Source organism: Lissotriton vulgaris, chromosome 1_1 (assembly GCF_964263255.1).
Source record: "Lissotriton vulgaris chromosome 1_1, aLisVul1.2, whole genome shotgun sequence".
NCBI classification, from domain to species: Eukaryota; Metazoa; Chordata; class Amphibia; order Caudata; family Salamandridae; genus Lissotriton; species Lissotriton vulgaris.
Genome location: NC_141685.1, coordinates 1,937,913,978 through 1,937,929,028, shown reverse-complemented (window position 1 = coordinate 1,937,929,028; position 15,051 = coordinate 1,937,913,978).

Here is a 15,051-nt window from a genome sequence, read left to right as displayed (position 1 = left end):
AATGACGTTATCCTCAGCGACATCACGTGATTGAATTCTCCATCAGCTGAACACACTCCATTTCTCCAAGTCAGCGAGGGGAAAGTCATATTTCACAACAAAGCACTCCTCCCAGGCATGTCATGAATGGAAAGTATATGCAAAGAAAGTTGCAACAGCCTCCAGTATGAAATCACTGCCATCATCCGAAAATAGTTCAGCAATCCAATTCAGCAATGGGAAAGAACATACGTGCTCCTCCAGCATCGGATCCTCCTGTAACGCCAGAGGACAACTCGGTGGGTTCACCAGATCGCTGTGTGTCAGAAAGGCATCCGCCGCTGCAGAGATCTCCCATTGGCCTAAAACTCCATTTATCGCTGCCAAGGCCATAACTCTTTCGCCAGAACAGATCAGCTCATGAGCCACCACGGGACGCATTAGTTGATCAAAATCGACGTCAGGAGCAGTCCTCAAGCATAGGCACAAATCAATGGCCCAATCGAACTCGCAGCTCAGGCAGTGAAACACAGGTTGGACACACGTGAAGTCGGTGAACCGAAATGACAATCTATAGGCCGTGCTTAATGCTGCAAGCGGCAATGTTCCATAGTAATTGAGCATCCGATTACGGCACAGTGTCAGGAGGCGTTGAACGGCGTCTTGCGCAGGATGGGCATCCATGTTTTATGAAGAAAAACACCAACAGAATGCCTGCGGCTACAGCCAGCAACACAGGTAGTCCACCAAACAAACTCGAAAAAATAGTGTGGAAAAACGTGGGAATGATACCAAAAACTTTTTCAAACGTAGTCACGAGGCCACTGCTTACTAACTTGAAAAAATGTGCAAGCCCAGTCGTTGAAGAAGCATTAAAAATCTGGTGTACCAGCTCGCAGAAATGAAACGGCAAATCAGTATTTAAAAGCGCCTGCACCTCCGTGCGGGTGTTAGCTATGTGAAGGACATAAGTTTCCCGGGCCGAACTCAGGGTCACTTGTTTTTGAGACAAAAGGGCCCTTATTCTGCTTAAACCATTGAATTTTGCTTCCAAGGTTGGAATTCGTGGCCAGATGGAGACATCTAAAGAGCCATGCGTGGGTGGGTATAGAACATTCTTGCAGCACACCACACGCTCTGATACAGTTACCACATAATCCACACCAATTAATAAACCACAACATAATTCGTTGTTTAAAAGCAAATAACTACCATTAGCTAATAATGTGAATGTGGGAACCACTGCTGGAACTGGCGTGCCTTTTAAAACACATGCTAAATTTGGCCGGTCCTGATTACAAGAACCGTGTAACTGAATGTGTCTGCATATTAATGAATGGTCAGGTGACTGTGTGCATTCCTCACCATTAAGATTCACTTCTTTCCCATCCTTCAGACATCTGTATGTGTATGGTAATGACCATGCCTCATGTAAGAATGCATTGCCTAGTGGTTCATATCGTCCTATAGCAATATACCGCATACAGTTAGTAAATTTATATAAAGGAAATGGTAATGTAATTAAACCATGAATAAGCCACGTGGCAGTAGTGGTTTCAGCAACAGAAAAAGGCAAGGATTCCAGCTTCTCAATATGTAACATAGAAAATGATGCATCACGCATTGAAAGCATGCGCTGTTTTTCAGTAAGATTAAAAGGGGCGAAAAGGGATGAAACGTTCAATGAGGTCCAGGGAACTCGACCAGCCTTAATTGTCTGTAGAGTCCAGGCAAACTGCATTACAGAACGCAATTGATTTTGACCATGGTATAACGTGGACACTTCATCATGTACAATATCAACAACAGAAGAAACAATATTATCCAATGTGTAAATTCTGGAAGAAAGCATGTTAATACTGTTATCGACCACTGCAAGCACTTTTTCCAAATTTGCTTGATCAATAGCCCTCAGGCGTTTAGCTGCTTCAACTTGTGAAAATTTCCAAATTTCATTGTAAACAGCATAAATAAAGCGTTTAGACCTACCCCTAGTCGGGCCTTTTATAAAATCATTTAGCTCTATATTCTCATTCAACTGGGACAGATGCAGTTTAACTGCAGCTAAAGTGGAATGTTGTAACCAGTTCTGACACAATTTGCCTACTGAATAAGTTGTAACAGTGTGATCTGTTTCAAACCTGGGATCTGGCCTGATGTGTGTAAATCCTTCAGACAAACCCAAAAAACGACGTTGGCAAGAATCAGAGCTTCTTTGCCACAAAAGCCACCCATCTGGATCAAAACTGGAAATATTAAAGGAGGAATTCTGCAAAAGTGCTTGTATCCCACTGATGGATAATGTAGTGAAATTACTCCAACCTGAATATTCTTCCAAATCAGGGATAGTAGGGGTATTTAATTTTTTAGATGTAGCCAATCCAAAACATGTTGTTTGGGAAATAGTAGAGTTTAAAAACAACATGTGATTCGGGATGAGACATGCACGATGCAAAGCCTCAGTGCCTTGTACCTGCCAATCTTTGGTACCCCAAACCGATTTAAGGTCAATAGCATCCTTCCATAACTCATAGCCATCCACAGATAACCTTTCTAGAAAGGACTTTGAATACAGCAATTTTGTATCAGTTAGTCTAACTTTGGGCATGAATTTCTGGTTCACTTTAAAATAAAACGACTCAGGATTTGATTGATTAAAATCTGTAAAGTAAGAGTATTTTCCCAGAAATGTACTTGAGCTCCCCTGTAAAGGAGTAGGGCAATGTTCCCACTGTGTGTAATTCACAGGAACCCTCCTGGAACTTGTCTTGTGCAAGAAATGATTTCCATAATGTTGGTAACAAAACAAATCACCATAATTGACAGAATCTAAATACAAATCCTCATCATCAAAGGCCGCATAATATTTCAGATCAGAGAACAATGCTTCTACGGCCTGAAGATCCCAATCATCAGAACGAATATTTTGCTTAATCACATCTCCCATGTTTACTCTAAGCACATTAGGAACATTAATAACTTCTGTGGGGCCATGTATCTGAAACCTAACCGCATCCCACACAATCCCGTCAAGGACAGGCCAAGCAGTAATCTCTACTGAATGTAAGTCTCTCTTTAGTCTGTGTGCTGAATGTGAGGAGGAAAGAGGGGCCAATGATCCATTAAGGTACCGAATTCCTGTTCTTTCTTTCACATAATGGCCATCGATCAGGCGGAGAAAATAAAACACAAAACCAATTGACATAAAAAGATAAAATGAAAATAGTACCAGCCAAATGTATGTCCAAGGTGGAATTAAAAAATGTTTTTTAAACAACGTGGCATATTTTGCAATAGTCGATGGTTTCTTTGAAAGATCCGAATCAGAGTCAAAAGAGAATCTGGACTGGTTAGCCAAACGAGCATGTAAATCGGACATAGATAAATCAGCAGGATCTGCATATGTCACTTCATCAATGTTAGTAACAGGAATAGTATTTAATAAAGGACTGGATATGGCAGGCATCTCGAGGGACACCTCCTGATCTGCACCAGATGTAATAGCCAGCACAGAGTGCCTCACCATGGAAGGACAGGATACAGCCGGTGTCATGCTATGAAGAATCGGCCACCCTGTGTGTCTTGACATTGTCAATAGAAATAAATCTGTTTTCCTTACGACCTGGAAGAGGTGGTAAAATGACTGTTCTTGTGCCCTTCACTCCAAGGACCCGAACTGGTGCACGATATGAGGGACCAAACTCTTTCTTGTTATCGATCTTCTCTCGAACCAGTTCTCCAACTTGGGGTAGCCAGCCAACTACAGGGATCTGCAACGCATCATCCGACGTGGAGGGCAAGTGTTCCTTTGCAAGACTGTCTCTGGTCTTTTGTAGATCCTGTAAAACATTGCAATGTTCATCTACGTCAAATGCCGCGGCCTGGGCCTGGCAGTCTGCACCATCAAGGTCAGGGACGTACATCTTGATACCAAAGAGCATTTCGTATGGGGTCCGCCCACCCGGAGACCTTCTAGGGAGATTATTAAGCGCACGCTGCACGCCATAGAGGTGGGTCAGCCAGTTTCTACCAGTGCCTATAACACGGGCTGTCAAAGATTGCTTTAAGTCGCGGTTCATTCTTTCTACTACAGAATTGCCCTCAGGCCTGTAAGGACTTGAAAACTTCACCTGTACTCCCAACGAAACCATAGCATCCTTATACGCCTTAGAGGCGAAAGCCGGACCCTGGTCCGAATGGAAAGCACCACAAGCAAAGATTCCCACAAAGACACGCAAATCCTTAATGACAGTTCGCGAATCAGCGCTTCGATGCGGCCATACCCACACAAAGCGTGTGCATGAGTCAACTGCTACTAAGATGTATTTATATGCAGTATCAGAAGAAAAAGGACCGCAGTGATCCAAATAAACACAACCAAGTGGTTTATTAGAGATGTACAACTGTGTCTGAGGCGGACGCGCAGCAGTAGAAGGCTTAATCTGCTGACAAATGTCACACATAAGGACATAATCGCGCGTCTGTTTGTACAGTCCCCGCCACCAGAACCTCTGTTGTAGCTGAGATACAGTGGCTGAGACGCCCGCATGCGCAGACGCCACACCTTCATGAGCCGCTGTAATCAGAGACGCTCTGCGATCCGAGTTGGGAACTAGACACTCTCCAACTTCAGGAATTTTCACATAAGGAACCTTATCGGGACTTAAGTGGTATGTGTACTTCGAAGGGAACCCCGCAGGATATTTACCTCCCTTCTCCGTGGCAGCAACAGCTGCCAAGATGTCATCATCTATTTTGCTTTTGGACCTCGTGACTGCCGCAACTAAGTATTTTGATACCGCTGACTTCGCTGCTTCATCAGCAAGCGAGTTGCCAACATCGTGGACCCCCACGCGCTGGTGGCCGAGAGTATGAATCACAAACACGAGTGGCAGTTTCTCTTTAAGTTCTGCCACTCGGACCCAGATCATTTTATGTTTTATTGTGCTACCCTTGGAATCATGAAAATCATTCTGAATCCAAAAGAACAAGTTCTCATTGTAAGACTGGACACAATAGTAAGAATCACTTACGATTAAAGTCGTCACACAAGGATCAGCGTACTCCAATGCGAGCATCAGAGCACGCAGCTCCGCTAATTGTGCGGTGCAGTCCCCAAGCGTCTGCGTGTGCACGACACTGGACTTGAACTCATCGTTCACCATGGCACCGACCACAATGGCGCAAGCGGAAACGTAGGCATGTTTAGAGCCATGCGCAACCTGCGCCGAACCATCTGTGTAAATGATACAATGGAAATCCTCCAACGGCCGCATTGCTAAAGGAGCAGGATGAACAAATTCATACTGTAAATACTCCTGCGACCGTAAAGCGGCGTCAAAAAGTAAACGTGACATCCTGAGATGTCAAGGATGTAGCCCACTGAATCCACTGAGGGTGCAAAGCTTTAGAATTCGGTACACTGGCTTTCGTGACCGCCTCCAAGGCAGGACACGGGGTAACAACCAACATGCGCTTTCCCTGCGACAGGGCACGTTCTTTAAGAATTGCCATCTGCACAGCCGTTAAAACTTTCTCCACAGTGGAAAAACGCAGTTCAGCCGAAGTGTACAAGTGTGACTTGTAAGCAATAGGTACAGTATCCCCCTCATTAAAAGTAAGGTACGTGAAACCCACCGTCCCAGGGATAATTCTTATCACCAGGTTGGTCTGGTTATCACGGGTCTGTAAGTAGTCAGAAGCGAGCAAATCAGCCTGCAAAGACTGCAGAATGGCTGAATGCTCAGGCAGCCAGCATGATTTGGAAAAAGATGGTTGTACCAAGGCATATAAAGGCTTGATACGCTGGGCATATTCCGGAATGTATGTCCTCCCGAAATTTAAAAAACCCAGTAAAGACTGTAATTTTTTCAGCGTTGTCGGAGAGCGCAACTGCGCGCACTTCTCCAGGAAGTGAGGAGCCAATCCCTTTCCTTCATGGTTAAGTTCATAACCTAGAAACAACACTGTGTACTCCGCAATGTGTGATTTTGCAAAGTTAAACTTGTAACCCATGTCTGCAAAGTTACAAATTATGCTGTTTACTCGACACAGATGCACCCAAAGTTCGTCGTCTGTGAGATAAATGTCATCCACATACGAACATGCAACCGGATTGAAACTCTCCAAAAGAGAGACTATGCGGGCGGAAAACACTCCAGGACTATTTTTATATCCCATTGGGAGTCGTTTAAACATTTTTTGTACGCCGCCGCACGTAAAACTGGTCCATTGGGAACTTAGACCATCTAATCTATGTGCATAAAAACCATTGGAAATGTCAAGCGTGGTTTTGAACCGTTTACGCTCAAGACTATTCACTAGGGCAGAGCCGTGAGTATTCTGTACTGCACAGTTACGGCAATGCGAGTTCAAATGCCGGTAATCCAAAACCAGACGATATGAGCCGTCCGGCTTGTTAACAGTAAAAAGGGGATTATTCATTGGTGACACACACGTTTCAATTACACCTTGATATTCCAATTGTTCAAGGATAGCCGCGACCGAAGCTTTAGCTTCACGCCGTATGGGATACTGGGGTTGTGGCTGCGGCTGTGACCGTAAAGGAATCTCATGGCTAGGGGACAATTTATCCCAGCCACACTGATTTCGGTACACAGCCGGCGCAAGCGCCAGAGCCCACTCTTCTGCAAAATGCAGCGCTTCCACTCTCGGTACAGTGTGCGCGAAACTGGGGAGGATTACCTCCTCCCCTCACGGAGCTGCGAGAACAAAAGGTGGGGGCCAGTCAGCCTCCGAAAGCAAAATGTCATACGTATCCGAAAGATTCTCCCAAAATACCCCTTTTACAGTTCGCTGCATGTCACCTTCAATTAACAGGACAATTTCAAAAAGTCTTTCAGGGGGAGCAACATGCGTATCTGCTGTTTCAATCACAATAAAAGTCTCAGTCGCTGTCACCTTCAACAGTGGACGGAGGGCCTCTCTCACTATGGTAATCTCCGCCGCGCTGTCCAGCAAGGTCAGAGCCCACGTCAGATTCCGAAGCCGCGTTCTCACTATCTGGGGCATATCGATGCGCCGTTAAGGCTGCGACTTTCTTCTTGGCAAACTGGGGTCTCTTTGGCGTAGAGTCGTCCCGCTGATCCCCTTCACTTCGCGTGCGGGGCTGGCCACGTCCTTGCTGGCCACCCCTGCCCCTGCCGCCCCCTCCACCACCGGTTGACGGAGCCGATGAGTCCTGAAAGGAACGAGGAGAGCGTTGGTCAGAAGCCTGATATCTCTCTGGCGTTTTAATCATCGCGCGATCGCGCAAATCATAAACTCGATCTGACTGCGCAGGCTGCGAAGGTGCAGGACCAGAAACCTGTGTCTGCTGTTGTTGTTGCTTACCCTGCTTCTGCTTTTTAGGCCAATTTTGTTTATTGGACTTGGGTTGTCCACCCGTTTCCGAAGACTGTCCCTGGGGCTGCTTCCTCTCTTTTTCAGAAAAAGCTTTCAAACCCTTAGAAGTGCGGCCAACCATTTTATAAGCCGCCACAATAATTCTTGCCAGCTGACGGGGTTTCTCGGCCTCGGGAATTAACGCCAGAGCATTGGCCACCTGAAAGTTCACTGCATCCCCCTTGACATTTGCAAGGATAAGACCGCAAACCGTCTCAAACGAGCCGCTCAGGCGCATACCCAATTCAACCGCCGACTCCGGTCCATGATCATCCTGAACACGTTTAAGGACCTCAGAAAGGTTTGACACAGACGGGGTGCCATAGCACCTCGAGTAAACCGCTGCAAAAGTCTTACCCCATGTTTCACAGTCAGCAAGTTCAGGGGCTAAATCTTTCGGTAAACTTAGCGTAAGAATCCGGTGTTTTTCACCCGGAGTCGTATTAGGAAACACAGCCTCCAGCTGGTCGAATTTCTCGGCAAGCCAGTAAGGAAAATCATCCTTATTCTCTGGCTTTCTGCCCATAACGGAATTCACCAAGACAGGACTGATTTTCAAACCAGCCTGTTCTGCCCGAAGCTGCGCACCTGCGGGGGCTGCGCCATGAATATTACGACCAATGTAATGAACAAGCGCTCTAATCACTCCAACCGCGACCTCATGAAGACGCCGCAGGTCACCCACGTTACAAGTGGCGCGATTAGGATGAGGAGTAAATCCACCCAAAGCGGGCCAATTTGTGCCCGGAATGGACTAAGGACCTAACCTCGGAGCCGTTAAAGAATGGGGTAGGGCGCCACCAAACCAAACTCCGTGCTGCCAAGCGTCGATAGGTACTTCCAGTGCTCTGTACGGAGCATAAGCCGCCGGTACATCCGTGGCAGTATATGAATGGAAGACACCCGAATTAGCGTCCAAAGCCGGAAATGTTACCCAGGAATAAAACAATTCGTACGGGTACGCATGTTCCGCACTCACCACTAGAACCACAGCCAAGCCTTCCGCAGGTACATTATAACCCCGCAAGTGGTCGCGAACCGCGACGCGGCTATGCTGCGCTATGTCCACGGCCATGTTAGCACAGGAAGTGAAAAGAGACAAAGAACAGTTTGTAGCACAACTGGGTAGTAATTCAAAGAAACCGTTTTCAGAAGAATTCAAGCTTGAAAAGACCTATTTCAAAAATAGGTAGGTTTTTCCGACACCACCGTTTACCGGAAACGGGAATGAAGGTGTTAAGGATTGAATGATATACTACTCGAGTGTCATGAAATAAGGCCAACCAAACCGTTGGGCGCCATGTAGCAGGGTTTCCGTTCTCCCACAGAACTGTGCATAGAGATCTAGAACCTCAGTGAGTTAGGATGATCCAAAAACTCATCTCAGTGTCAGAAATCTCCTTACCTAGCTAGCTACAGTGTCTCATGGATCATTATGGAATGATCCATGTCTTAGACAAACCAGAACATGATCTTTAGAATACCTCAGGAGTCGTGGAACACATGAACACTCTTTCGTTATATAATCATTTCAAACCAAAACTGAGAGTCAAAGAACACAAGTGCAAGTTTGAAATATTTATTATTCAATGCAAAGTTCTCAAACGCAGTATCTTGTATAATACCAAAATGCAGATTATAAAAATCAGAGTCAGCAGCATAGTCACTAATCCATAGTAAGCAAAAGGTGCTAGCATGTTATAATGCAATTTCTATAGAAATCTATATCACCTATATTTCGCGCACCCTATCTAGCATATTATTTTATATCTAAGAAGGTCTCATTCGGGCTTTAGCAGGGCGGCCCCATACCTCTCAATGTCAGTAGGAGCAGATCACATCAACAGCTACCAGCTCTCTTCATGCGCAGCACCAAGTGTCTACGTTCATTCCGTGTAACTCTATCTTAAACCCGCGTAGAGCCCAAAATGTTGGCATCAACATTATTTGTGTTATGTCTAATGTGGTGCGAGGATCAAGCCTCCCAGCAACCTTGTGTTAGGTTAATTTTAGAGTGTGCAGCTCTCAGTGTGCAGACAGTTGTACCAAGTGTACCAGGCAAAGCTGATAGCATAGAAATAACATATTATTCTCAAATAAACCACCTCACCGCTTCTAGGGTGAAGGCGACAACAACAAGTATGTGTCGTGTGCAAAACTGAAGCCGAAGGAAAAAAGGCTGTTTAAACATGTAATGCACTCATGCTAACTTAACGCAATATATGTAACGAAGTATCCATATGACAATAAAGTGCAAGAGGTTGTGATAGTGGGCTAACAGAAGGCGTTCCATCGAACCCTATTGACGTAATTGATGAGCCAGACAGGGGAGCCCTCAGAACCAATTTTTTGGACAAAGCGCTACGAGTAGCTCCTGTATCAACCAGGAACCGATCAGTAGAGCCTAAAACATGTGCTGTAACATAAGGACCCCTCTGATCTACTGGCACTTCAACTGGTTCCTTACCCCATCCTACGCAATCCTATGCATACTGTGAATCATGCTGTTCAGGAGGTGCATAATCAGACATTTGGTACTGGTTTCGTCGATCAAAAACATTGGACCCATCCCGGGGTCGCATATTACACTCAAACCTAGCTCAATCATTAGTTTTGCCCCTGGGGCCTGAAAAACCTCCTCTACCCCTCATGGATCCCTGCCCGCCCTCCTGTCGCTGTGCATGCAATAACGGACACTCATTCATCTACTTTCTGTTTACATGACGCTAGCATAGTCCAATCAATCTTTTTAGGGGGGATAAGCGTTTTTAATTTAGCTAAGATAGCCACAGGAAGATCTAAAATCGACTGGGGTGGTTTCTGTGCTGGTTTCCTCTCCCTGTCCTCATCCTCAAGATCCACCCATCGAACTTTAAATGCCTGAAGGTCATCTATCTTTCGTATTGATCTCCACATATCTTGGGGTAATATAAGCACGAAAAATAAATCAATATCGGCCAGAGTCATAGTACAAGAATTCAAAGCCCCCTCAACTTCCTCATAAAAGGCTGCGTGATTCTTTCGAGGATCAGGCAATGCAGCTTTTAAGGCCATAACATCCGCTCTATTCCAAGGAGTATAAACCCAGTTATAGATAAAATACCCTTGAGCATCCGCTGACCCTCTATCTGAACTAGTACCCTCTCCTTTAGGGGGAACATACAAAGGCGCCGCCTCCCGCATTGGTTTAGCATGCACTGCACCAAGATTAGCATGCACTGCACCAAGATGGATGACTGCTTCCCGCCGCCACTCGGATTCGATTGCTCCTCGCCAGCTTTCCGTCTCCGTGCTTCGTCCCATAGCCGAAACATCTCATCCCGTAATGCAAATAGCCGTCGAATCGCAGCGGGCACCTGAGAAGGAAGAAAAAGACCTTTACGCAAATCCTTTGCATCAGCTATCACATCAGCTGGTTCAAAAACATCAGAATATTTTTGAAAAGCTGACACAACTTCATTAGAAACAAAATCAGTAAAATATAATTTCTCCCTATCTTCCCATGACTTCTAACAAGTCAGCAAGGGGGACAGTATCTTTGTTAACCCGATGAGCAATCTTACGAAGATCAGCTATACGCTCGGTCGATAACATGGACCGCGTATCCACTTTCTGTCCGGGCGGTCTAGAATCTTGGTCTCCTCCACTCGGGGCAGACGGGCCAACGTACGGGGGCGATCTAATAATGAAAAATCATCATCCGATTTATGCAGGACAGGATAAAGAGGCTGTCGAACAGGATACTGGCCAGATATTTGCAGCCGACGTTCTTTCTCCTGTTTCTCTTCTAATTCCTTTGCTTCGCGCTTTTTCGCCTCGTGCGCTTTCTCACGCTCACTCTTTAGCTGCTCACTCTTTCGCTGCTCTTTCTCAATCAATGCTTGCTCACGCTTCTCACGCTCTTGCACCTCTTTCACCCACATTCGTATGCATTCAAACATATCTTGTCTCACTCGTCGCTTACACATACACTGCTCCACATACTCTATTTTCTTCAAATCAAACGATCCATACATAGGCCATCGTAACTCAGGATCCTTTTTTGTGTATTTCCGCCACAACGTGCTGTACATTATGGGGGAAAGACCAAATTTGACGTACATATCCTTATTCGGCGTCCTTTCTGGGGGAGCTGGCTGTGATTCTTCAAGTACCAACCGGTCATTCCCAAAACAGCAGCACCACTTACGGAGTGCGCTAAAAACAGGCATGTCTACAAATAATGCAAAATATGCAATATTATAATTAAATGGCACTTAAAACGTTGCGCCGCTCAAATTCAAAGGTCAGGAGAAATATCTCCACATTGCCCGCCTATATGGGTTGTGTTGGACCTGGGGTTACCAGTCTACATAGGGTAGCTTGGCACAAGGTAGGTAGGCTTATCCCAGTGGTACATGTGTTAAGTTTGCGTCACACCCTTCAGTAACATAACGTCCATCCACTCAAAAATAAGGACACTACACCAAGGTTAGAAAAATACGGCTTGCTTTATAAAAATTCTCTGCTTCCTCTTTGTTACTGTAGGCTTTAGCTTCAGTACATAAAATAACGTCACATGTAATTAGCAGCAGGATTGTTTCTGTTCACTAAATGGCTCCACACAGGGTTATTAGCATATACACATTTACAGGTAACAGTATTTACTCAACTCCCTGTTGCTGGGTTGTGATCAGTTTTCTTCAACTTTAACATGGGATAATTACTTAACCTAAATTGACACTCTCGAACATTCAATGAAGTAGTACTTTTAGGACCAGCTCAGCAGATCATGGGGAGCCCAATTACAATGACTTATCAATTATACCTATAGTCTTCAATTCGTCTATACTCAGTTTGCTTGGTTGGGGGTCACTGAAACACCATTTCTCATTTATTCACTTAAGCAGAGGCAAACACTAGATCTATTTGGTGACCATGGAGAAGCCACTCAGCTAGGCTTCTCAATATGTTTCCTCAACAGTTGCCTGAATCCACCCTTAGGCTTCTCCCCCTCCTTAATCCCTACTCAGGAAATCGGGGTCAATACTGTCCAGCTTTGTGTGAGATTTCCTCTGTCCCTGGTTTCCCTGAACCTCGTTTTTAACTTGCCAGGTTTAACCCTAAAACAATTGAGTCTGAAACCTTAAGTCAATCGGAAGTCCCGCGAGCTCACCTTGCGCTGGTTTACACACAGTTCCACAGAGCTCCTCCTCCTTAACTAAACTCCAGGGACCGTGGCGTAGATTTCTGATTCCACGTCCCCTATCAAGCCCCACCGTTCCCTGCTTACTTGCATTCAGGGCGGTGGTTTCTCTACCAGCGCCGAAGTCCGGAATCCTCTCCCCTCACAGGCCAAACTGCACCTTCTCGACGCCTGCAGGAGAAAAGGGGGGGGAAGGACACACCCGTTGTTGGCGCACTGGTTTATTCTCAATCCCCGGTCTCCACCGAGGTGCAGCTACCGGCCTGTTGTAGGTCTGCGAGGCCGATTCCACGCAATAGATTAGTGTCCTTCTTCCGCAGAGCCGCCTTCCTCCACAGACGGCAGACAGGCCCTCCTCCGGACCTGCCTACCAACAGCTAATCCGGGCCGTTGCTCCGCCTCCTCACGGAGAGTAGTGTCTCCCTCACTCCGGGACCTGCGCAACTGCGGGCCGCTATTCTAGAGCCCCTTTGCTTGTCCCGCTGTCACTGCTACCAACTCACGCTCCACCCTCAACACCTCAGGGAGGGGCAGTCAACGATGAGGCAGCACTTCTCAACACAGAAAAGAGGTGAGCACTACGGGGGTATTCAAATCGGAAGGCCTTGGATTTGTTGAAGGCTACAACCTCCCCTTTTTAGTTACTGGGGCACGTTGTTGATGACGGGACCCTTCAGGAGTTCCTGCCCAGTTTGCCAGTAATCTAATGATTCCACCTCAGCGTTTGGGAATGGGTCCTATTAACTCATGGGGGCTTTGCGTCCCACAACCGAGTATAATCGAAAATGGGGCCAGATCTATGGTTTGCGGGTCGGTGTCAGCAGTAAGGCAGCAATCCCTAGGAAAGGATGTCAACCCTCTGAGAGTCCTAGCCCCCTAGCGCCACAGCCTGCACTCCCACTGATTCTAAGGTCACTCCTTCACCAACAGCTAAAATGGCCGCCCTGGCTCTGGCTACCAGAACCCTCCAGGAGGTTCTAGTACCTTCTTAGTGGAATCCTATGGTCCCTTCACTTGAAGTGTCAGTTATGGCAGTTGCTGACCACCATTTTGCGTGTCCCAGACTTTCTAGTCAGAAAAGGTACCTAGGCCTCAGGGAAAAGGACTATGAGGGCAAAGAGCATCTAAACCCCAGGTCAACATCTCAAAAATCTAGTGGACACAAGAATTAAAGGTTTTGAGGGGCAAAAAGGGGACAAAAATAAATAATAATTAGGAGGGACTACCCAAAGGGCAGACAGGTCTAACAGGTTGCAACTCATATATAAGTTTACCAAACCAATAATATGACTAGTCACTCCAAACAAACAAACAACTTAGTTGGGGCAAGCATATAAAACTGCCTTGCCAAGCAAGACTATCAAAAAGCTCGGAGCAAGTATCGCACAACGATTCTTACCAATCAGGAGCGTCCAGATTCCAACTGCCAAGTTCCGAATTCGCCCAAACGGCCACTACGCGGCAAACGGACAGAAGAGGTCTCAGTCGATGACCGGCGCCACCCGGATGGTCAGATCGGAAGGGAAGGAAGAATACCTCGGGATGCCAGGACTAATTGCGCCGCTGGCAGTGATCACTTCCCCGGCAAGGTTCCAATCCTTCGTCACGACCAGTCCTTCGAGCATCCGAGTCGTCGATGAGCCCCACGTGACGGGCGCCAATTGATTAATACAGGCCTCGGCAAAGCCTGCGAGTGCGAAAGGGTTTGCCCTTCTGTACACAGAGTCCTCAGACTACATAAGAAATTGGCACGGAAACTGGAAATACAAAGACATAGTTTAATAAACCTTTAAAGGTGGTATTACAGCCCACACAACACTCTACAGTATTGTACAAGGTAGCACAAAGAACTCGGACATGCGGTCCCCTTTTATACACAAAGAAGGGGCTCATAAGTGGGCGGTTACAGCTCAAAAGCATGATTTACAACCATATATGGACATTTCTTAAACATGATCAATACATGGGTGGAGTTAACGGTTCATGAAGCCCACCGAATGCACATTCCAATCCCCTTTAAGCAGAAACAGATGTTACATGTACTGGGCATGCGCCAGGCAAGCTGGAACTATTTATAGCCTGTTGCTGGGCAAACTTCAGGGGTGACAATCTGCGAAGTAGGACTTGCCTCGTGGCGAGCACATGGCGAAGTGTAGCATACAAGATGGACGCCCGAAAACAAAATGGAGTCTGGCCGTATTTCAAGTACGAGTGGGAAAACTAGGACAAAGACATATTAGCATGTCTTCAGCGAATGCTTAACATTATCGCTGTTTTATTTACAACAGTTGCCCCAATGATGGCACAAAGGTAGATTTTAATCTAAATCCATTGTCATCTTCCCTCTCATTTTTGTCTTTCCCTTCAAAGAAGATTTTAAGACATGCACTGCGAAAGAAACCAGCCAATTCATATTTCCGTTTAAAGGGATCTAGTTGATTGGTAGGAACAAAGCCTAGTCCTTTGGATAGTACCCTTTCTTG